The 25,014-nt window shown below is 40.0% G+C and overlaps 1 protein-coding gene across 2 annotated transcripts in view; it reads left to right on the top strand.

Moving 5' to 3' along the window:
• The first annotated feature begins 2,135 nt into the window (after nucleotides 1-2,135).
• Nucleotides 2,136-25,014, top strand: part of CUL2 (cullin 2) — a 131,610-nt gene continuing 108,731 nt past the window's right edge. The window contains exon 1 of one of the 2 annotated variants that reach the window (XM_049885023.1): nucleotides 2,136-2,334. The gene's annotated coding sequence lies outside the window, so the exon portion shown is untranslated. Of the gene's footprint in view, nucleotides 2,335-2,379; nucleotides 2,582-25,014 lie in introns of those variants that run through there. The other variant, XM_049885022.1, reaches the window with a different exon arrangement.

Here is a 25,014-nt window from a genome sequence, read left to right as displayed (position 1 = left end):
AGAAGTTCCTTGTCCTTAATCTTCCCCTGGTGGAGGAGCTTCTCAGGCACAGGGACCCCTGGGTCCAAAGGACATGCTTTGCTCCTGGTGCAGCTTTCTTGGTGGTATGAGGTCCTCCCTTCCCTCTGCTGTGTCTCTCTTTTTTATCTCAGGAGATTGCCTCAAGACACAATACAATCTTGTAGATTGAGTCCTGCCTCACTAACACAACTGCCGCCCATCCATCCTCATTAACATCATAGAGGCAGGATTTACAACATATAGGAAAGTCTCATAATACCAAGAATCATGGCCCAGACAAATTGAAACGCATATTTTTGGGGGGACATAATTCAACGCATGACACCTGTACATAGACCAAGAGGCAGATGTTGGAATAGAACAAGGGATATTGCGTGGTTTAAAATCAGGAAAGATGTGCAACAGTGTTGTATCCTTTCACCATACTTATTCAATCTGCATGCTGAACAAATAATCTGAGAAGCTGGGCTATATGAAAAAGAATGGGGCATCACCATTGGAGGAAGACTAACCTGCAATATGCAGGTGACACAACCTTGCTTGCTGAAAGTGAAGAGGACTAGAAGAACCTACTGATGAAGATCAAAAACTACATAAAGAAAACAAAAATCCTCAGAACTGGACCAATAACCAATATTATGATAAATCATAAACAGAGAAAATATTGAAGTTGTCAGGATTTCATTTTACTTGGATCCACAAACAACACCCATGACAGCAGCAGTGAAAAAATCAAAGGACACATTGGTTTGAGCAAATGTACTGCACCAAATTTCTTTAAAGTGTTAGAAAGCAAAGATGTCTCTTTGAGGACTAAGGTGTGCCTGACCCAATCCACGATATTTGCAATCCTTTCACATGCATGGTAAAAATGGACAATGAATAAGGGAGACCAAAGAAGAATTGATGCTTTTGAATTATGGTGTTGGCAAAAAAAGTTAAATGTATCGTGGACTGTCAGAAGAATGAACAAATCTGTCTTGGAAGAAATACAGCCGGACTGCTACTTAGAAGCAAGGACAGGGAGACTTCATCTTAAGTATTTTGGACATGTTGTCAGGAGGGACTAGTCCCTGGAGAAGAACATCATGCTTGGTAAAGCACAGGGTCATGGAAAAAGAGGAAGACCCTCTACAAGACGTATGAACAAAGTGGCTGCAATTAATGGGCTCAAACAGCAGTGATTGTAAGGATGGCGCAGAACCCAGCAGCGTTTCGTTCTGTTGTACGTAAGATCGCTAGGAGTTGGATTCCACTTCAGGGCACCTAACAACAAGAAAACAGCGTGGAAGAAAGAAGCTTGGGAAGGAAAGGCTTGCGCAAAACGTTCAAACGAACCATATACGAGAAGCTCTTGTGGAATAAAGCCGGGCTCGGCTGCTAACCAAAAGTTCAGCAGTTCGAATCCACTAGCTGCTCCTTGGAAACCTAGGGGCAGTTTTACTCTGTCCTGTAGGGTCGCTATCAACGAGGTGTTTTTTTTGTTGTTCCCTGGGGTACTATATATTTAAGATGATAGATCAACCTGTATTTTGTCAACACTTCCATTTAAAATTCTTAGAAAAACCCTTCAGATGGATAGGGAGGGAAGGGAGGCAGGAGTCGGTCTTCGATAAACCTGTGTTTTGTCTACACTCCCTTTTAAAAATCTTAGAAAAACCCTTCAGACGGATAGGGAGGGAAAGAAGGCGGGGAGTCGGTGATCAGGGCTATGAAAAGAATTTCCTTCATTGAAAACACAGTTATGCCCCTCGATGTGTCGATAGACTGAAGCCCACTAGAAAAGGACTACGTCGGAGAGAAAAGGAGTTTTGCTAATATGTTTTTGATGACTCGATAAGCCTGAAGTGGGCGGCAGCAAAGAGACTGAGGTATTTTAAGATATCCATTGAGGCGTAAAACGACTCAAAGGAGACGGCTGTCATTGAGAACAGCCCTCTGCCGTATTTTTACGAGCAGTCTCAGAACTTGGTGAGCTCTGCGTCGCCCGAGCTCGGAACCGGGCGGGCCCCTCAGCCAGCCGGCCCCGCGGAGACTCGCTCCCAGCCCTCGCCGTGGCCGTTCGCATTTGCACTAAGGCAGGTGCTTCGCGCTTGCCGTATCGTGGACTCTACCATCCCCTCCTGGGGGGGAGCTCGGGAAGCGGCGGAAGAGGGAGAGCCGGCGGGCGTGTGTGGGGCAAACCCGGACGGTCCGGAGGACCAGGGCTTAAAACCCGTACCCGGCCCTCCGGGCCCCGTCTCCCCGCCCCGCTCCTTCCGCGATCGAGGCCGGGGCGAGCTCGGGCTGTGCTGCTTTCCCGCGCGGGCGTGGGTGAGTGTCCAGCGCGCGGGCTCCCGGGCTTCGTGGCCCGTCTCCCCCGCGCCTGCTGCGCCGGTGGCGGCGGCCGAGCGGGGAGGCGGCCTCTGCCGCACAGTAATGGCAGCGCTGTGAGCAGGCGAACGCGAGCTGACAGCCGCCGCCGCCGCCGCCATCGCCATCGCCCGGGCCTTCGTCCTTCCCTCCTCCGCGCTGGCTCCCCCTCCCTCCGCCCGGGGCCCTCGTCCTGCTTCTGCAGAAGGTAGCACCGCTGCGGCCCGGGGACTGGGCTGCAGGCGCCTGGAAACTTCCTTTCCCGGCGAATGGGCGGCGGGGATGGGGCGGGGAAGAGGAGTTGGGGGCGACGGGAGGGGAAGGTGGGTGATGGAGGGGCGGCCGGGGAGGACGCGTCCTGGACGCGGACCCGGCGCCCCAGGGCGCTGGCCCCTACGCCCAGTCATCCCCGGGACTGGATCCCGGGCCTCCCCAGGCCGGCCTTGGCCGCCCCTCCCTCGGCCCCATTTTCCTCCGAAGGAGGGAAGGTGGGAGTGCGTGTTCTCCTTTGATTATTAATGTGTCACGCGGGCACACAGCTCGGCGTTTGGGTGGGAGGGGGCGCATCCATCTCATGCATCCTTACTACGAGTGTTTTTACTTTTGTTTCCACAGACAGCAAAGATTAATTGCTTTGGGGAGAATACCCTACGTGCAGGTTGGACCTTCTGTCTCAACATTTAGGGTTTAGTGAAATAAGATCCTCGCTCTCTTTGGAGCTCTTGCACACATTCCCCACTGCCCCACAAAAGCGCGCATGCAAATGAGACTTCAGTGAATTCCACGCTCTTATCCTTAAATCCTCCCCTTTGACCCACGGGTTACTCTTAACAAGTTGAAGGCTCAGTACCCTGGAAGTTTAAAGTTTGAAAAGAATAATATAGAAACTATTAACATTACTATAGACTCTTTTGACTTTCCAATATAAAAACATTTGAACTAGATCTGTCCCAAACCTACATTCATATACATTCATAGTAAAATTTGGAAAACAATCAAGTTTGTTTTTCTGTAACGTCTCCTGACTACAGAACGCATTAAAAACATTCAGAGACTCATGCCTACTCTTTGGAATCTCACCTTACTTTCCAAGACAGAGACATGAACACGTTTGCCCAAATGCATCGTTTGGAAGGCTCTGCCATCAGAGTCACAGATGAAATAACATGTATGCAGTGCTTTGCGTTATACCTTTTAAGATGCTGTTTATGAGTTTGGGGAACATTTCCACAGTGCGCATGCACTTTGTATGTGAAGAATACTTTTTCTACTAATCTTTTTAATATTTGAATGTTCACTCTCCACCCTCTTTGCTGATTTGCAATGTCTTATATATATGAAGATTATCTATGTCTTTTCTCCTCACCAGCATGTCACTAAATTGAATGTTGTGAACCTTTTTAAAAGTCAGTTCTACCCTGTCTACCAACTAACAAATATTTATTAAGCATCCGGTTTGTGTGCCAAGTAATGTTGCGAGCATTAGGGATAAAATAAATAAGACACGTGAGATTTCTGCCCTCTTGGTGCTTTAATTCTGGTGGGGAAAGGAAGAGACAGGCAATAAATATGAAATGAAAATAATTTCAGAGAATGATAACTGCTATGAAGGAAATAAAATAGAGTTGTAATAGTGATAGGGAGAAGACCTCTGAGACGTCTTTGACCTGAGGCCTGAAATGTGAGAAGTTTTGAGGGAAGAGTGTTCTTGTCTGAGGGAACAACAAATGTAAAAGGTGGTATAGAGCATGAGTCCCTTGAATTGAAAGAACCTCAGTGAAGGTGGACTCTAGTAAGTGATAACAGATTAGATCATAGCCAGGGGCCAGATCATATGAGGTCTTATTGTCTGAAGAAGATTTGCTTTTATTTTTAAAGTACATTGAAAGCTAATGGAATTATCATTCTTGTTTTTTAAAGCTGGGAGTGGTACGGTTTCATTTACAACTTAGAAAGGTTGTTCTGGCTGTAGGGAAGATTGGATAAAAGTAGAAGAGAAACTGCAAGACCAGCTTGAAGGCTGTGGCAGATTTAAATACAGGAGTGGCTGTGAAGTGTTAAGTAAAAAGGTTTGAGGTAGATCTTCTTGGTGTTGGAGATATATTTATTGAACTTGTCATAGATTGGATGAGAGTGCATTTGGTTTGGAGGAGGTAACTTCTCTTTGGCTTCGGCAGCTAGAAAATGGTCATGCTGTGTATTGAGATGGGGAGAAGATGAGGGGATGGCCGTACGGCTGGACTGGACTTGTTAAGTTGGATCCATGAGAGATTCAAGTGGAGGTGGAAAGCAGGCAGTTGGATATACAAATCTGGAATTAAGTGGAGAGGTTAAGGAGTCCTTCATTTATTCAACAAATATTTTTTAAGCCACAGCTGTGGACCAGGCAGTGTGAATATAGTAGTGAAAAAAAAGACAGAAATCTCTGCCTTCATGGAACTTAAATTCTAATAGGGAGAAAAAGGCAGAGATGGGAGTTACCAGTGTTTATCTGTTTATTTATGTTTTGAAGAGAAACTATATTTACGTGGTTCAAAATTTAAAATGCCCAGAGGGTACAGAATTAAAAGCCTCCCTGCACTTCTTGTCCCTTCACTTAATTTTCCTTTGTTTCCAAACAATGTTAGCCATTTCTTATGTATCCTTCCAAAGATATATTTTGTGCACATATAAGCAAATATGTAGATATTCTTTTTTCCACTTTGCAAAAATGATGGTATATTTTACCTGCTTTGACACCTTGTATTTTTTAAGGTTTTACGTAGTACTTAAGAGTTATGAAACAGAAGATTACCTAAAGAAAGAATGTAGCAAGAGAGAAGGCCCTGGGGCACTGACTTTTTCTAACTTGGTCTTTGAGTTTTTGACCTTCAGATGTGGAGTTTTTTAAAGAGCTGTTACCTTTTGTGAGAATTTGTGCAGAAGTTTTCACTGTTTCTTTTGTGTTTCACATGTCTTATTGGCTTATTTTCTTTATAGGTTGGAAAAATGTTTATGATTAATGACAAAGTTTTCATGTATGCGCTCTTAGTTACATTCAAGTAGATTTATGATAGGACCAACCCTCACACCTTGATATTAGGAAGACTTATGTCTGGCTAATGTTAAATCTTGGAAAAACCAGCAGAAATTTGAATGGTTATCACAAGATTTATACCACATTATTGATGCATAAGATATGCAGTGAATCCTCAGTAATTGGTTAATGAGAATATTCAGAGTGACCTGGCTCTTTGCCGAGGTCTGAATCTTAGCAGCAGTGTATTACGTTGCAGATGGCGTAGTCCTTGTGGTAACTGTCTTTTAGAATGTAGTGAAACCTGAGAGAGTGGGAACTTGATGGGACTGCCTTGTTTTCCTGAGTCTCGCAAGTTTTCCACCTCTGACAGGGTGCAGTCTTCCCACCCTTTTTCTATGGCTTGTTTTAGTAGAAAATACTTGAGTTTTTCTTCTCTGACAAGTTTCTAGCTGACACAGGCTCCGGCTTTTGCAGGTCTTACTGTACATAGATTTGTCTTTATGTCACTACTTTGTATTGGGTTTTTTCATTGGACAGGCCTGTGGGAGCCCTGGTGGTATAGTGGTTAAGAACTTGGCTGCTAACCAAAAGGTTGGCAGTTCGAATCCACCAAGTGCTCCTTGGAAACCCTATGGAGCAGTTCTACTCTGTCCTGTAGGGCTGCCATGAGTTGGAATTGACTCCATGGCAATGGGTTTTTTGTCGTTGTTGTTGTTTTGTTTCTTAGAATACTAGAACAGTGTCGTTCCTTTGAATCTTATAAACATTCGAGACAGTGTTAAGATCATGATGTTAGCATCTGCAGCAATTTTTGGGGTATAGACAAAGCCTATTGATTGAGTCAGTTGGAGGAGGGAGCTGGAATATTTTTCTAGGTTGCTTTAAGCTTTATTATCTTGAAGAATTAAAAGTTCAGGCTCATATTTTCTTTACGAATTTACAACACTTTCTTATTGTTTGGCATTTAATTTTCAATTAGCTTATTTAACTACCTGCTTTCCATGTAAATCAATCTACCTGTTTTTTTTTTTTCTGAGATTGTTTTTGAGTTATTTAATGCAGTTTGATTTTTGTTGTTATCTTTGTTATCGTTACCTCTATTTTATTCAATTTTTTGCCTGAGATTAAAGTAAGCAACTAGTTTTTAGCTATTTTCTGTAATCTTTGATAGAAAATATTGAATAGAACTTTTCATAGCATTGGACAGTATTAATTACTACATACGAGACCACACTATGAGATAGATACTTGCAGTGTGTTAAGCTTGCTTAACCTCTGTAAACGTATAGGTGTTAACATCCTATTTCAAGATTAGTTATCGAAAGCATTTTCTTTTACATGCTTTAACATGATCAGTGATGTTACTATTTTTATTTAATCATTGAATTATAGCCTGATTTTGTGTGTGTTAGAATTTTTCATAAATCAGGTTGAAATTTATCATTTTTGTTTCCCTTACCAGGCTGTAAGCTTCTGGAAGGTAACATCCGTGCACCTGGTAGAGTACTATAGTAAATACTTAATAAGAAAAAATAAGTGCCTATTAACTCAGTGATTTAAGTTTTGTTCCATTGCAGGTTGCTTTTCAAAGAATGAAGTATTGATTGTACCCTGTGTAACTACTTACTGAGTTTTAAACTTTGTTTTAATGCAGTTGAAGAAAAGAAAATACAGGATACTTCCCTTTTTAAAAAGCATATTTATTTTGTAGTTATTTTAGACTGACAGAAAAGTTGCAAAAATAGTACAGAGCTCGTGTGTGTGTGTGTGTGTGTGTGTGTATTATATATATCTTTCCCTGGTGGCATAGTGGTTAAGTGCTACAGTTGCTAACAAAGAGGCTGGCAGTTCAAACCCGCCAGGCGCTCCTTGAAAACTCCTTGGAGCAGTTCTGCTCGGTCCTATAGGGTTGGTATGAGTCGGAACTGACTCGATGTCAGTCGGTTTGGTTTTGGTTTTTTTAATATACCTTTCACTCAGATTTCCCTAATGCTAACAATATGGACATAGCCAGAATACAGTGATCAAAACCAGAAAATTAGTACTGGCATAACATGATTAAACTGTAGACCTTATTCGAATTTCACCAGTTTTTCCACTTATGTCCTTTTTTTGGTTTTAAGAGTCAGTCCATGAGCGGGCATTGCATTTAGTTCTCGTGTTTCCTTGCTCTCTTCCAAACTGTGGCAGTTCTTCAGCCTATTCTTGTCTTTCATTATCTTCACACTTTTGATGAGTACTAATCAGTTATTTTGTAGAATGTCTCCCAATTTGGATTTGTTTGATGTTTTCTCATGATTAAATTGAGTTTATGCATTTTGGGCCAAATATACTACAGAAGTTGAGTCCTACTCAGCGCATCGTGTCAGGGGGCACAGGATGCTGATATGTCTGTCACAGAGGATACTTTGACTTGGTTAAGGTGGTATCTGCCAAGCCTCTCCACTTGTAAAGTTACCATTGTTCTCTTCGTAAAATAAATATCTTGGGGAGATACTTTGAAACTATGCAGATATCCTGTTGTCAGACTTTTACCGACTAATTTCAGGAGTCTTTGGTAGATCCTGCCTGCAACAGCTATTATAGTGGTGTTTGCCTGATGACGATTTTGTAATTTTCTCATTTCCTTTCTGCATTTATCAGTTGGAATTCTTTTCTAAGGAAGGACTGGCCCTTCTCCACATTGATTTATTTGTGTACGTATTTATTTTTGCAGTAATTTATTTATATCAGTATGGACTCATGGATACTTATTTTACTCTTTAATCTTATGCTACCATTATTTATTTTGTTGCTCGTATTCCAGCTTTGGCCATTGGGAACTTCTTCAGGTTGGCTCCTTGTCCTTTCAGCATGCTCTCATCATCTTTTCAGCACTTCTTTGTTTTCTGGCACCACAAGATTTTCCAGGCTCATCTTGTGTTTTCCCTGCTTCAGCCCAGGAAACAATCACTTCTCCAAGGGGCCCTGGTTCATTTTATTGGAGAATGGTATTTAAAAACCAAGATCTGGTTGCTAGGTGTACTCATTGCTACAGGGGGTATCATTACTTCTAGGTTCTCTCAGTGAACAGATCTAGAAGTATATGTATGTATACTAGCCAGTGCATATGCACACACAACTATGTTTATTTCTGTTTTTTTAAATTAGCATGTGGGCATGTGTATTGAAAATCATTAGTTCATACTGATACCTCTGATTCCAGTTTAACACTCCTGGGTTTATGTTAGCCTGCCCCTTTATTTATGACTGCTTTTCTTTGATAGTGGGAAATACAGGATACTTTTCTAACAGTCATGATAGTTGTGTAAGTAACTAGGGCTTTGAATGAGTTCTGCCCGGTTCAGTCATGGCTGAGAAAGCATCATTGGAACAGACTTGAATTTTTAAAGTTAAGATGAACAAGAAAGATAGCTGAAACAGAAAAAGTAATGAATCTCGAAGCCCTGCTAGAAACTTAATCTCCCTCTTAGAGAACAAGGACACCGTACACATTGCATAGCAACCAAATCTCTTGGCCTCAGATTTTGAGCACAGTCTCAAGCAGCACTGCCCCGCTCAAAGATGGCAGCCAACCGTGCTGCTTTAAATGTGTGTTGCTCTCCTACAGTTCTGCCAATAATACAGTCTCAAGCCTCAGGCTCCCGAAAGGGCCCACTATGCCTCTTTCGAGTCTCCCATTCCAGAGGTTCAGCTCTTAATTTTTCCTGTTCTGAGTACTGTACTGAATCTACCAAGTTGTAAAACTTTGAGTCTGTTCTGTTTCGCTTCATAGGCCATGAATGAACTGGTTTGAAGCACTGTAAATAACATAAGATTATCGAAGTAAGGAACAAGTGTCAACAAGAAAGACCTGAATTAGTCGTGAGCCTTAAGAAACTTTTTTAGCTGTCCCTCAAAGTGTTTCTTTTTTATTTGGCAAGTTTTTCTGAACCAAAAATAATGATATTTTGTCTCGAGAGTTCCAAGTATCAGCTTTTTTTTTTTTTTTTTAAATTTTTTTGTGCTTTAGGTGAAAGTTCATAGCACAAATTAGTTTCTTGTTCAAAAATTCATATACAATTGTTTTGTGACATTAGTTGTAATCCCCACAATGCATCACCACTCTCCCCATTTCCACCCTAGTTTCCCTGTGTCTATTCATTCAGTTTTCCGGACCCTTTCTGCCTTTCGTGTTTGCTTTTAGGCAAGTGTTGCACATTGGGTCTCGTCTCCCATACTTGATTGAACTAAGAAGCATGTTCCTCACATATGTTATTGTTTGTTTTATAAAAGGCCTGTATAATGTTTTTTTTTTTTTGTAAATCTTTGGCTGAAAGGTGGACTTTGGGAGTGGCTTCAGTTCTGAGTTAGCAGGGTGTCTGGGGCCATAATCCCGGGGGTTCCTCCAATCTCTGTCAGACCAGTGAGTCTGGTCTTTTTTTGTGAATTTGAATTTTGTTCTACGTTTTTATTGTGCTTTACTTGGAACTCTCTATTGTGATCCCTGTAGAAGCAGTCAGTGGTGGTAGCTGGGCACCATCTAGTTTTTCGGGGCCCAGACTGATGGGGGTTGTGGTTCATGTGGTCTGTTAGTCCTTTGGACTAATATTTTCCTTGTGTCCTTGGTTTTCTTCATTCTTCTTTGCTCTGGGACAGGATGGGACCAGTAGATGTATCTTAGAAGGCTGCTTGCAAGCTTTTAGACCCCCAAACACTACTCACCAAAATAGGATGTAGAACATTTTCTTTATAAACTATCTTATACCAATTGACCTATATGTCCCCCGAGACTATGGTCCCAATAACCCTTACCACAGTAGCTCAGTCCTTCAAGGTGTTTGGATGTGTCTGGGAAGCTTCTATGATTTTACCTTGGTCAAATTGTGCTGACTTCCCCTGTATTGTGTGTTGTCTTTCCCTTCACCAAAGTTACTTGTCTACTATCTAGTTAGTGATTTCTCCTCCCCACTCCTCCCCTCCCTTGTAACATCAAAGATTATTTTTTTTCTGTAAGTCTTTTGTTGCCCTCCAGATTCATCCATGTTGTGAGATGTTTTGTGGTTTCACCATTGTTCTTGATTGTTTGTAGTATTCCATTGTGTGTATGTACCGTAATTTGTTTATCCAGTCATCTGCTGATGGACACTTAGGTTGTTTCCATCTTTTTGCTGTTGTGAATAATGCTGCAGTGAACATAGGTGTACCTATGGCTGTTCGTGTGACGGCTCTTATTTCTCTAGGGTATGTATATTCCTAGGAGTGGGATTGCTGGATCTGGTGGTATTTCTATTTCTAGATTTTTAAGGAGGCACCAGTGCATTTTCCATAGTGGCTATACTATTTTACACTTCCACCAGCAGTACATAAGAGTTCCAGTCTCCTCGTAACATCTACATTTGTTATTTCCTTTTTTTTTGATTAGTGCCAGTAATGTCAAGTGAGAGGGTATCTCCTTGTAGTTCTGATTTGCATTTCTAGCATTTCCTCATGTGTCTTTAGCTACCTGAATGTCTTCTTTGGTGAAGTGTCTGTTCATATCCTTTGCTCATTTTTTTAACTGAATTATTTGTCTTTTTGTTGTTGTGTTGAAATATAGGTTTTAGAGATTAGACCCTTTTTGTGTATGTTGTAGCCAAAATTTTTTCCCCCAGTCTGTAGGTTCTCTTTTTACTCTCTTGGTGAAGTCTTTTGATGGGCGTGTTTAATTTTTAGGAGCTCCCAGTTGTGTAGTTTATCTTCTGGTGTTAGTGCATTGTTAGCTTTAGTTTGTGTTATATTTATGCCATGTATTAGGTCCCCTGGCATTGTCCCTATGTTTTCTTCCATGATCTTTATCATTTTAGGTTTTATATTTAGGTCTTTGATCCATTTTGAGTTATTTTTTGTGTATGGTGTGAGGTCCTGTTTTATTTTTTTTACAGATGGACATCCAGTTTTGCTAGCACCATTTTTTTTTTTTTTATAATTTTTATTGTGCTTTAAGTGAAAGTTTACAGCTAGCACCATTTTTAAAAAGACTGTTTTTCTTCCGTTTAGTGGACCTTGGTTCTTTGTCAAAAATCAGTGACTGCAGGTGGGTGGATTTAGCTTTGGGTTATCGATTCTGTTCCCTTGGTCTGTGTCTGTTGTTGTTAACAGTACCAGGCTGTTTTGGCTACTGTGGCTCTGAGATCACGTAGTGTGAAGCCTCCTGCTTTGTTCTTCTTCAGTAAAGCTTTGGTTATCTCTGGCCTCTTTCCTTGCCATGTAAAGTTGATGACTAGCTTTTCCATCTCATTAAAGAATGTCGTTGGTATTTGAATTGGGATTGTGTTATACCTGTAAATCACTTTGGGTAGAATTGAGATTTTCATAATGTTGAATCTTCCTATCCATGAGGTTGGTGTGTTTTTCCATTTATGTAAGTCTCTTTTGGTTTCTTGCAGTAGTGTTCTGTAGTTTTCTTTGCATATATCTTTTACATCCCTGGTTAGATTTATTCCTAAGTATTTTATCTTTTTAGGGGCTATTACAAATGGTATTGTCTTCCTGATTTCCTTTTCGAGGTTCTCTCTGTTGTTGTATAGGAACCCAACTGATTTTTGTAAGTTGACCTTGTATCCTCCTACCCTGGTGAATCTTTCTATTCTAGTAGTTTTCTTGTGGAATCTTTGGGTTTCTCTGTGTACAGGATCATATCATCTGCGAAGAGGGATAGTTTTACCTCTTCTTTTCCAATTTGGATGCCCTTTATTTTTTTGTTGTTGCCTTATTGCTCTAGCTAGGACTTCTAGCACAGTCTTAAAGAGAAATGGTAATAAAGGGCATCTTTGTCTTATTCCCGTCCAAGTATTGTTTTGAATAGTAAGCATCATTTAAAAAATTTTTTTGAAGGCAGAAAAGCACTTTGCACTTAGATTCAGAAAGTTTCTCTTTCACCAGAACTTTGTTGTCCGTGTGATCTAGATTTTAAGAACTTAGAATAAGGGTAGTGTATTTTACGTAGACTGTTAATAGATGACTTTATCTTGGCGCTTACAGGTGACTAGCTTTTGAATTAAGTTTTAGAGAGCTAAAGAAAGAACACTTATACTCAAGGAGGATGAAGGAAGTCATGTAGCATCCTGAAAGGGATTGCATCTCTTCCTACCTTACACAGTAAGCATTAAGATGAACTGCTTACCAGGAAAGTGGATCGAAGGGAAGTCTGTTTGGTAGGTAATTTTTTTTATGGGAATAAGATGTGAGGAAGACTGAGGGTATATAGATTCCAGTTATACGGAGTTCTAGTCTTCATTACATTCAGATGCAGGCACAGAAAAGTAAAATTACAAAGTAGAAAGTAGCATCTTTTCTTACTGGTTTCCTGAAAACTTGAAATGTTGTTTACAAATACCATCTTTTTATAATGGTTTTGTCTTGTGCAGATGGAGAAAATGTTGGGACAACTAGCCAAGGATCACACTGGGATTGACTAACCAGTTTTGAGTATTAGTTTCTCAATTCACAAACTTTTCACTTTTGAGACCAGAATTTCTTGTTTCTTGTGTTATGACGTCTAACAGAACGTTCCTAGGCCTCCCTGAGGCACCCAGCTTTCCTGTGTTACTTGCCTTCTTGCGTTATGACGTCTAACAGGACGTTCCTAGGCCTCCCTGAGGCACCCAGCTTTCCTGTGTTACTTGCCTTCTTGTGTTATGACGTCTAACAGGACGTTCCTAGGCCTCCCTGAGGCACCCAGCTTTCCTGTGTTACTTGCCTTCTTGCGTTATGACGTCTAACAGGACGTTCCTAGGCCTCCCTGAGGCACCCAGCTTTCCTGTGTTACTTGCCTTCTTGTGTTATGACGTCTAACAGGACGTTCCTAGGCCTCCCTGAGGCACCCAGCTTTCCTGTGTTACTTGCCTTCTTTGAAATGGCTGCACTGTCATCCGTTTCCTCTGAGCCAACACTGGTTTCTACGGTGGCAAATAATAAAAATGCAGCAGAGGGCCATGGATAAGAACTTCATGTAGAAGCCAGGTAGGCTCAGGTTCAAAATCTGGATTTGCTAATTAATAGTTACAAGAACATTACCCTATTTTTATAAACCTCAGTCTGTCTTTAAAAAATGGGAGAGAATAGTTGTAGTCATCTCAGGGTTATTCTGAGGAATTAGTGAGAAATGGATATGATGTCTTTAATGTAGTTTCTGGAATAAACGCTGTTAATGAAGGGTTGCTCCTCTTCTTGTTGTTATTAACCGTTCTGTGATTGGTGCAAAAGGTTAATATGCTTGGCTTCTAACTGAGAGTTTGGCTGTTTGAGTCCACCTAGAAGCTCCTCAGAAGAAAGGAATGGTGACCTGCTTCTGAAAAATCGGCTATCGAAAACCCTGTGGAACGCAATTCTACTCTGGTACACGGTTCTCCGTGAGTCGGAATTGACTTGACGCAACTGGTGTGATGGTTAAAGAATGGCCAGAATACCTCCTGCTCAGCGTCCCTCCTCTGAAAACTGGATTCTGTTATATCAGATTTGTTCTCATTACTTCCTGCGTTGGATTGCCTTTATTTTTCACCTTAAGTGAAAGGATAGGATTGAGGGGATTGGATCATCCATGTTGAAAGCTGCCTTTGGTATTATAAACAGGAGATGTCAGCACAGCCGGTAGAGGGATAATTGGTATGCGAATGCTACAGCAGTATGATCTTTTACAATAATTTATTTTTTATTATGTTTTAGGGGAAGGTTTACAGAGCAAGTTAGTTTTCCATTCAATAGTTTATACACAGATTGTTCCGTGACGTTGGTTACAGTCCTTGCAGTTGGTCAGTGCGCTCTCCATCACCACCCTGAGTTCATCTAGGTTTCTTGCCCCTTCCTGCCTTCTCATCTTTACTTTTGGGCAAATGCTGTCCTTTTGATCTCACGTAGATAATTATAATTATTCTAAGTTGCACTTTCCTCACATGTTTATTTATAGATCAGTCTGTTATTTGATTGAAAGATGATCTCTGGGAATGGCTTCGGTTCCAAGTGAGAAGGACATCTAAGGGCCATAGCCTCTGGGGTTCCTCCAGTCTCTCTCAGAGCAGTAAATCTAGTCTTTGTTTTTAATGATCTTGGAGTCTTTACTACATATATATGTATATTTTTTCCTACTCTAACCAGGATCTTCTATTGTGATGCTGGTCAGAGTGGTTGGTAGTGGTAGCCAGGCACCATCTGATTTTTCTGGTCTCAGGCTGGTGAGTGCTGTGGCTCCTGTGGTCCATTAGTCCTTTGGATTAATTGTTTCCTCTTGAATCTTTGTATTTCTTCACTCTCCTTTGCTCTGGATGGAAAGAGACCGATAATTGTATCTCAGATGGCCGCTCACAAGCTTTTAAGACCCCAGATGCTACTTACGAAAGTAGGATGTAGAACGTTTTCTTTATGAACTGTGTTATGCCCCTTGACCTAGATGTCCCCGGAGACTATGGTCCTTTGCCTTCAAGCCCAGTAACTCACTCCCAGGAGGTTTGTGGATATGTCTAGGCTGTTTCCATGACTGTGTCCCCGTGACCTCTGTTATACAAATGAATATCCATGCAGCACATACAAATATATGTGTAGAAATATCCACAGCCATACCTGTGTGTATGAGTGGACTCCCATACACCCTTCCACAGCTGTTCAGCAAATGTATCTATGTATCCACTCGTAAATTGTCTGTTACTACTGTTGTTGCAGGGTTATGTTTGTTACAGTATTTATCCTTGTTGCCTTTCGTTCTTGTGTACCTCTCAGTGTCTCCCCTTACACTGGTTATGTTGTACTAACATCCCCCATATTGTGTACTCCCTTTCCTTTTACCAAACTTAACACATGTCTACTTCGTAGTTAGTGATTTCCCCCCTCTTCCTCTCATCCCTGGTAACCATCAAAAAATATTTCTTTCTGTGTGTAAACCTTTTCTTGACTGTTTATAATAGTGGTCTCATATAACATTTGTCCTTTTGTGGCTGACTTATGCCACTCAGCATAATGTCCTCCAAATTCATCCATGTAGTGAGATGTTTTACAGATTCATCATTATTCTTTATTGGTGCATAGTATTCCATTGTGTGTATGTACCACAGTTGGTTTATCCATTCGTCTGTTGATGGCACTTAGGTTGTTTCCATCTTTTTGCTATTGTGCTAATGTTGTGATGAACCTGGCTGTGCCTACGTCTATCCTTGTTATGTCTCAAAGGAAGTGCCATACCATTTCCGTAGTGGTTGCACCGTTTTACATTCCCATCAGCAGCGTATAAGAGTTCCAGCCTCCCCACAACCTCACCAGCATTTGTTATCCCTTTTTTTTAATCACTGCCATTATTGCAGGGGTGGGGGGGTGGGGGGGGGTGGGGGGGGTGGGGGAGAGGGCAGTAAGATGGTATTTCATTGTAGTTTCGATTTGCATTTCTCTAATGGCTAATGATTGTAAGCCACCTGAACGTTGTCTTTAGCATTTGTTAGACGCCTGAATGTCTTCTTTGGCATAAAATTTTTAAGATTTTGAAATTATTTTTTCATGTACTTTGTTTTCTGTAGCAATGCCAGGGCATTGTTGTTGTTAGGTGCTGTCGAGTCAGCTCTGACTCATAGAGACCCCACTTACTACAGAACGGAACACTGCCCTGTCCTGCGCCATCCTCACAGTTGTTATGTTTGAGCCCATTGTTGCAGCCACTGTGTCAGTCCATCTTGTTGAAGGTCTTCCTCTTTTTCGCTGACCCCTCTACTTTACCAAGCCAGGAGATTAGTGGAAATTAATATATTGCATAGAACCAGCTGAGAATTAGTGATAAATAAAGTTAATAAGATGTTGAAAGTGAGACAAAGACTCTGAATTTTATTACAGTCAATAGAGAACCACGAGAAACTTGTATTATGATCCTCTTCCCCTCCTAAAAGCATTGTACTCTCGTAACAACAAAAACTTTGACGAATAAAGCAAAGAAAATTGTCCCTAATCTTAGGATTTTATCCTTAAGACTTGTGAGCCAAAAAGAGTATAAATCCAAGGTTTTTTAATATATGCAATTAGTTTCTTTTCCTTAACCAAAGAATAGGATAACAAATATCACACACAGGTCATGTTAGTACAGAGAGAAGACAGTAACCCTTCCTAAGACTTGGATGGACGATCAGGCCTTGAAAAACATGTTGTTAATGTTTTGATTAGTAAAAAGGTTGGTTGGATACAGCTTTGTCTAGCATGCGTGCCAAAGTGAGCTTGCCTACCATTGAAGGACTCATTGAAGTTCTCTCACTTACCTAAGATGCATACAAGAATAGTTTTTTTTTTTAAGGCTATTTAAGCTAGTTTCCTTAGTGTTTTTTTTTTAAGGGAGACTGTAAGTTAAACTTCAAGCCATAAGAGCGATGTGAAAACTCAAAAAATGTGTAGTCTGAACAGGATTTGTGGAAAAAGAAGTTCACTGAGGAGAGAATGGTCTTTAATTCTGGAGAGGTGGATTTGGTTTGGAATCAACCACCTTCTATAAGTTTTATCTATTGCAGTTTAAATATATTCTTTACCCCCCATTCTGCCTCTTTTTGGAGACTATCGTTTACCCCCGCCCACTGCACTTTTTGCCAACTGGGATTGATTATAGAATACCGTATTTCTCTTTACTTTTTCCCCCATCTCCTCCTTTAAAAAAAAAAAAAAAAAAACCATAAACTAGAAATTCTGAACAGAGTCATGATGGAAATGATATTAGTCCTATTGCAACAAAAAGCATTGCACCCCGGACCTCCAGGTAACAAAGCTATCCCTTAGTTATCTGTAATGGCGCACTCATTTGATACGGCATGATTCAAGTGTTTAGATACATTCTTGGAGGTTGTTTTAATATGAAGGAGTGGCAGCATTTTTAGTCAGTGTGCACCAGCGGCAGAGCAACCACTGAGTTAACTAGATGTGCAGTAAGCTTGTTAGCTTTGGGTCTACCTGTGGACATTGAGGATAATGCAAAGCTAATAGTGCTCCTTATTGGGTCTTAAATATTTTCCTCATTTTGTATACTTAGAATATAACCTGCCCTAAGCCCACTAATGCCACTGAAATAAAAACACATTTTGCTATCTAGATTTATCTGAAAGCAATTTAGGCCACTGTATTATACTTTATTGATAATTTTTGAGACTGCCACATTTTTATTGCTGGTAATGATCAATATTAAAATGAAAAGTCATTCAGGATGTTTCTTGTTTTGTTTACTGAATTGAGAATCACAGCATTAACTGTTTAGCCATTTATTTTCATGTTAATTACACTTTGGAAGGCAATTAAAATGTGGCATTTTTATCATTAGTTAAGCTGTAGGCACACAGACCAATAAGTTAAAATAAAACATGATTATATATTTTACTAATATAATTTATACTTCAAATAAAGTACTTATTATGCACCAACTTCAGTTCCTTACCTAAAATGGAATCTTTTGAGATACTGTAACTGCTTTACTGACTGGAATATAATTATTCAAATCACTTATTTATATGAAAATGTATAAATGAGGAGCAGTATCACCTCAAATTAAAATCCATCCAGTCTTGACAAAGTTATATCTTTATATTTTACTGTACTAGTAACTTGTTTTTTAGAACTTTTTTCTATATTTATTTTTTATCTTTTTAAAATAATTTTTATTGTGCTTTAAGTGCGAGTTTACAAATCAAGTCAGTCTCTCACACAAAAACCACATACACCTTGCTACACATTCCCAATTACTCTCCCCCTAGTGAGACAGCCTGCTCTCTCCCTCCACTTTCTCTTTTCGTGTCCTTTTCGCCAGCTTCTAACCCCCCCTCCACCCTTTCATCTCCCCTCCAGGCAGAGATGCCAACATAGTCTCAAGTGCCCACCTGATCCAAGAAGCTCACTCCTCACCAGCATCCCTCTCCAACCCATTGTCCAGTCCAATCCATGTCTGAAGAGTTGGCTTCGGGAATGGTTCCTGTCCTGGGGCAACAGAAGGTCTGGGGGCCATGACCACCGGCGTCCTTCCAGTCTCAGTCAGACCATTAAGTCTGGTCTTACGAGAATCTGGGGCCTGCATCCCACTGCTCTCCTGCTCCCTCGGGTGTTATCTGTTGTGTTCCTTGTCAGGGCAGTCATCAGTTATAGCCGGGCACCATCTAGTTCTTCTGGTCTCAGGATAATATAGTTGCTGGTTCATGGGGCCCTTTCTGTCTCTTGGGCTCGTAATCACCTTATGTCCTTGGTGTTCTTCATTCTCCTTTGATCCAGGTGGGGTGAGACCAATTGATGCATCTTAGATGGCTGCTTGCTAGCATTTAAGACCCCAGATGCCACTCTCCAAAGTGGGATGCAGAATGTTTTATTAATAGATTTTATTATGCCAATTGACTTAGATGTCCCCTGAAACCATGGTCCCCAGACCTCTGCCCCTGCTACACTGGCCTTCGAAGCATTCAGTTTATTCAGGAAACTTCTTTGCTTTTGGTTTAGTCCAATTGTGCTGACCTCCCCTGTACTGTGTGCTGTCTTTCCCTTCACCTAAAGTAGTTCTTATCTACTATCTAATTAGTGAATGTCTCTCTCCCACCCTCCCTCCCTCTCCCCTCTCGTAACCACAAAAGAATGTTTTCTTCTCAGTTTAAACTGTTTCTCAAGTTCTTATAATAGTGGTCTTATACAATATTTGTCCTTTTGCAACTGACTAATTCACTCAGCATAGTGCCTTCTAGGTCCCTCCATGTTATGAAATGTTTCACAGATTCCTCACTGTTCCTTATCAATGCATAGTATTCCATTGTGCGAATATACCACAATTTATTTATCCATTCATCCATTGATGGGCACCTTGGTTGCGTCCATGTTTTTGCTATTGTAAACAGTGCTGCCATGAACATGGGTGTGCATATATCTGTTCGTGTAAAGGCTCATATTTCTCTAGGATATATTCCAAGGAGTGGGATTGCTGGATCGTATGGTAGTTCTATTTCTAGCTTTTTAAGGAAGCACCAAATCGATTTCCAAAGTGGTTGTACCATTTGACATTCCCACCAGCAGTGTAGAAGTGTTCCAGTCTCTCCACAGCCTCTCCAACATTTATTATTTTGTGTTTTCTGGATTAATGCCAGCCTTGTTGGAGTGAGATGAAATCTCATGGTAGTTTTGATCAGCATTTCTCTAATGGCTAATGATCGTGAACATTTCCTCATATATCTGTTAGCTACCTGAATGTCTTCTTTAGTGAAGTGTCTATTCATATCTTTTGCCTATTATTTAATTGGGTTGTTTGTCTTTGAGTTTTTGTAGTATTATGTAGATTTTAGAGATCAGGCGCTGATCAGAAATGTCATAGCTAAAAACTTTTTCCCAGTCTGTAGGTAGTCTTTTTACTCTTTTGGTGAAGTCTTTGGATGAGCATAGGTGTTTGAATTTTAGGAGCTCCCAGTTATCTAGTTTTTCTTCTGCGTTCATAATGATGTTTTCTATACTGTTTATGCCATGTATTAGGGCTCCTAACGTTGTCCATATTTTTTCTTCCATGATCTTTAACGTTTTAGATTTTATATTTAGGTCTTTGATCCATTTTGAGTTAGTTTTTGTGCATGGAGTGAGGTATGGGTCTTGTTTCATTTTTTTGCAGATGGATATCCAGTTATGCCAGCACAATTTGTTAAAAAGACTGTCTTTTCCCCATTTAACTGTTTTGGGGCCTTTGTCAAATATAAACTGCTCATATGTGAATGGATTTATGTCTGGATTCTCAATTCTGTTCCATTGATCCTTGTGTCTGTTGTTGTACAAGTACTAGGCTGTTTTGACTACTGTGGCGGTATAATAGGTTCTAAAATCAGGTAAAGTAAGGCCTCCTACTTTGTTCTTCTTTTTCAGTAATGTCTTATTTATCCTGGCCTCTTTCCCTTCTGTATGAAATTGGTGATTTGTTTCTCCGTCTCATTAAAGAATGTCACTGGGATTTGGATCAGAATTGCATTAAATGTGTAGATCACTTTTGGTAGGGTAGACATTTTTATAATGTTAAGTCTTCTATCCATGAGCAAGGTATGTTCTTCCACTTATGTAAGTCTCTTGGTTTCTTGCAGAAGTGTACTATAGTTTTCTTTGTATAAGTCTTTTACATCTCTGGTAAGATTTATTCCTAAGTATTTTATCTTCTTGGGGGCTACTGTAAATGGCATCGATTTGGTGATTTCCTCTTCTACGTTCTTTTTGTTATAGAGGAATCCAACTGAGTTTTCTATGTTTATCTTGTATCCCGATACTTTGCTGAGCTCTTCTATTAGTTTCAGTAGTTTTCTGGAAGATTCCTTAGTGTTTTCTGTGTATAAGATCATGTCATCTGCAAATAGAGATGCTTTTACTTCTTCCTTGCCAATCTGGATGCACTTTATTTCTTTATCTAGCCTAATTGCTCTGGCTAGGACTTCCAGCACAATGATGAATAAGAGTGGTGATAAAGGGCATCCTTTGTCTGGTTCCCGATCTCAGTGGGAATGTTTTCAGGCTCTCTCCATTTAGGGTGATGTTGGCTGTTGGCTTTGTATAAATGCCCTTTATTATGTTGAGGAATTTTCTTTCTATTCCTATTTTGCTGAGAGTTTTTATCATGAATGAGTATTGAACTTTGTCAAATGCCTTTTCTGCATCAATTGATAAAATCATGTGATTCTTGTCTTTTATTTATGTGATGGGTTACATTAATTGTTTTTCTGATGTTGAACCATCCCTACGTACCTGGTATGAATCCCACTTGGTCATGGTGAATTATTTTTTTGATATGTTTTTGAATTCTATTGGCTAGAATTTTGTTGAGGATTTTTGCATCTAAGTTCATGAGGGATATAGGTCTATAATTTTCTTTTCTTGTGGTATGTTTACCTGGTTTTAGTATCAGGGATATGGTGGTAGCTTCATAGAATGAATTTGGTAGTATTCCATCCTTTTCTATGTTCTGAAATACCTTTAGTGTTTGTGGTGTTAACTCTTCTCTGAAAGTTGGTAGAACTCTGCAGTGAAACGGTCCTGACCAGGGCTTTTTTTGTTGGGAGTTTTTCGATTACCTTTTCAATTTCTTCTTTTGTTATGGGTCTATTTAGTTGTTCTACCTCTGTTTGTGTTAGTTTAGGTAGGTAGTGTGTTTCTAGGAATTCATCCATTTCTTCTAGATTTTCAAATTTGAGTATAGTTTTTCATAGTAATCTGATACGATTCTTTTAATTTCAGTTGGGTCTGTTGTAATATCGCCCATCTCATTTCTTATTCAGGTTATTTGCTTCCTCTCCTATTTTTCTTTTGTCATTTTGGCCAATGGTTTATCAATTTTGTTGAGTTTTTCAAAAAACCAGCTTTTGGTCTTGTTATTTCTTTCAATTGTTTTTCTGTTTTCTATTTCATTTAGTTCAGCTCTAATTTTTATTATTTGTTTTCTTCTGGTGCCTGTGGGTTTCTTTTGTTGCTCTCTTTCTATTTGTTCAAGTTGTAGGGATAATTCTTTGATTTTGGCCCTTTCTTCTTTTTGGATGTGTGCATTTATTGATATAAATTGACCGCAGAGTACCGCTTTTGCTGTGTCCCAAAGGTTCTGATAGGAAGTGTTTTCATTCTCATTGGACTCTCTGAATTTCTTTATTCCATCCTTAATGTCTTCTATAATCCAGTCTTTTTTGAGCAGGGTATTGTTCAGTTTCCAAGTGTTTGATTTCTTTTCCCTGCTTCTGCTGTTACTGATTTCCACTTTTGTGGCCTTATGGTCAGAGAAAATGCTTTGTAATATTTCAATGTTTTGGATTCTGCTAAGGCTTGCTTTATGACCTAATATGTGGTCTGTTTTAGAGAATGTTCCATGTGCACTAGAAAAGAAAGTATAGTTGGTTGCTGTTGGGTGGAGTGTTCTGTATATGTCTACGAGGTCAAGTTGGTTGATTGTGGCCTTTAGATCTTCGGTGTCTTTATTGAGCTTCTTTCTCAATGTCCTGTCCTTCACCGAAAGTGGTGTGTTGAAGTCTCTTACTATTATTGTGAAGCTGTCTATCTCACTTTTCAATGCTGGTAGAGTTTGTTTTATGTATCTTGCAGCCCTGTCATTGGGTGCATAAATATTTAATATGGTTATTTCTTCTTGGTGTATTGTCTCTTTAATGATTATATAGTGTCCTTCCTTATCCTTTCTGATGGATTTAACTTTAAAGTATATTTTGTCAGAAATTAATATTGCCACTCCTGCTCTTTTTTGATTGTTGTTTGCATGATATATTTTTTCCATCCTTTGAGTTTTAGTTTGTTTTTGTTTCTAAGTCTACTGTGTGTCTCTTGTAGGCAGCATATAGACGGATCTTGTTTTTTAATCCATTCTGTCACTCTCTGTCTCTTTATTGGTGCATTTAGTCCATTTACATTCAGGGTAATTATGGAAAGGTATGAATTTAGTGCTATCATTTTGATGTCTTTTTTTGTTTGTTGAGAGCTTCTTTTTCCCACTTGATTTTATGTGCTGATTAGATTTTCTTTATATATTGTCCTTTCCTCATTTGTTGTTGTTGATTTTTTTTCTGCTGAGTCCGTATTTTTCCTTTGTATTTTATTTTGATGAGTAGGATAGTTTGTCTTCTTTGTGGTTACCTCATTATTTACCCTTATTTTTCTAAATTTATAACTAACTTTTATTTCTTTGTATTGCCGCATCTTCCTCTCCATATGGAAGGTGTATGATTAGATCTTAGTCCCCCTTTGTTATTTTAATGTTGTCTTCTCTTATATAATAATGTTGCCGCTACCCTGTGTTGGGCTTTTTTTTTTTTTTAATCTTGCTTTTTTTTTTGAATTTTCCTGTCTGGGTTGACTTCTGGTTGCTCTGCCCAGTGTTCTAGTCTTGGGTCGATACCTGATACTGATTTTCTAATCAAAGAACTCCCTTTAGTATTTCGTGTAGTTTTGGTTTGGTTTTTACGAATTCTCTCAACTTGTGTTTATCTGGAAATGTCTTAATTTCACCTTCGTATTTAAGAGACAGTTTTGATGGGTATTTGATTCTTGGCAGGCAATTTTTTCCTTCAATTTTTTAAATGTGTCATCTCATTGCCTTCTTGCCTGCATGGTTTCTGTCGAGTAGTCCGAGATTATTCTTATTGGCTCTCCCTAGTAGGTGACTTGTCTTTTATCCCTCGCTGCTCTTATAATTGTCTCCTTATCTTTGGTTTGGGCAAGGTTGATTATAATATGTCTTGGTGACTTTCTTTTAACATCTACCGTGTGTGGAGTTCGATGAGCACCTTGGATAGATAACTTCTCATCTTTCACATTATCAGGGAAGTTTTCTGCCAACTAATCCTCAACAATTTCTCTGTATTTTCTGTTATCCCACCCTGTTCTGGTACTCCAATCACTCGTAGATTATTTCTCTTGATAGAGTCCCACATGATTCTTAGGGTTTCTTCATTTTTTTTAATTCTTTTATCTGATTTTTCTTTAAATATATTAGTGCCAAGTGATTTATCTCTGAGTTCAGAAATTCTAGCTTCTACTTGCTCATTTCTGCTCCTCTGACTTTCTCTTAAGTTATCTAATTCTGTAATGTTATTTTTAATCTTCTGAATTTTTGATTGCCGTCTGTCTATGGATTTTTCCAGCTTATTAAACTTTTTCATTATGTTCCTGAATAATCCTTCTGAGTTCTTCAGTTGCTTTATCTGTGTGTTTCTTGGCTTGTTCTGCGTATTGCCTCATTTCCTTCCTGATGTCTTGAAGGGTTCTGTATATTAAACTTTTGTATTCTGCATCTGGTAATTCCAGGAATGCACTTTCATCTAGAAGATCCCTGGATTCTTTGTTTTGAGAGCCTGTTGAGGTGATCATGGTCTGTTTCTTTATGTGACTTGATATTGACTATTGTCTCTGAGCCATCAATAAGTTGTATTACTTAATGCTTGCTTACTGTGTCGTAGCTGCTTGCTTTGTTTTGGTATACCCCTATGGGTTGCTTGAGTGAGCTAGCTTGATTATTTTCACCTTTGGAGCTCTGGTGTCCTGTCCCCAGCTGGCTAGAGCTGTTATCAGGTATATCAGTCTAGGAGTTCATTCAGTTTTCTTGTATGAATTCAGCTCAGGTTTCCAGGTAGCTGATATCAAGTGTGTGGTACAGGCTCTGTCCTACAGTCTTAGAGGGCAGGGGTGATTGGTGTATATACCTGTATCTAAATGCAGCAGGGGGTCACACTCTGAACAAGGCAGGGGGCTGAGAACCGACCCCAAGTGTCTCTGAGGAAAACATGTCTCTTCCGTAGAGCGTGCTGGTGGGTGGGGCTCTGCAGAGGGACCATGGACACCCAAAGATTTTGTTGTAAGGACTGGGAGGTACCAGTTTTCCCTGGGCCCCTGTCGCAGGTGGCTGGGCAACCCAAGTGGAGCCACCAGTCCTTAGGTCCCTATTGTGGGTAGGTAAGGACCTTGTTTAATAGGCAAAGCAATGTTAAATGTCAAATGCCCACCTCTCCACCGTACCGCTGAAATGGTTGGAGTTTGCCAACAAGGGCCTATTCTCCCGAAATAGGCCCACACAGGTCCATGCAGAAGGGAAAGGTGCTCAAGGTCCACGGATGGTTTATGCCTGGATAGGAGCTGCTTCTGTCCTGAGCTCCCCCCAGTCAATGGAG

This window comes from Elephas maximus, chromosome 4, assembly GCF_024166365.1.
Source record: "Elephas maximus indicus isolate mEleMax1 chromosome 4, mEleMax1 primary haplotype, whole genome shotgun sequence".
In the NCBI taxonomy this organism is placed as follows: Eukaryota; Metazoa; Chordata; class Mammalia; order Proboscidea; family Elephantidae; genus Elephas; species Elephas maximus.
The sequence above is the reverse complement of the archived record's forward strand: the minus strand, read 5'-3'. Positions and strand labels throughout refer to the sequence as shown.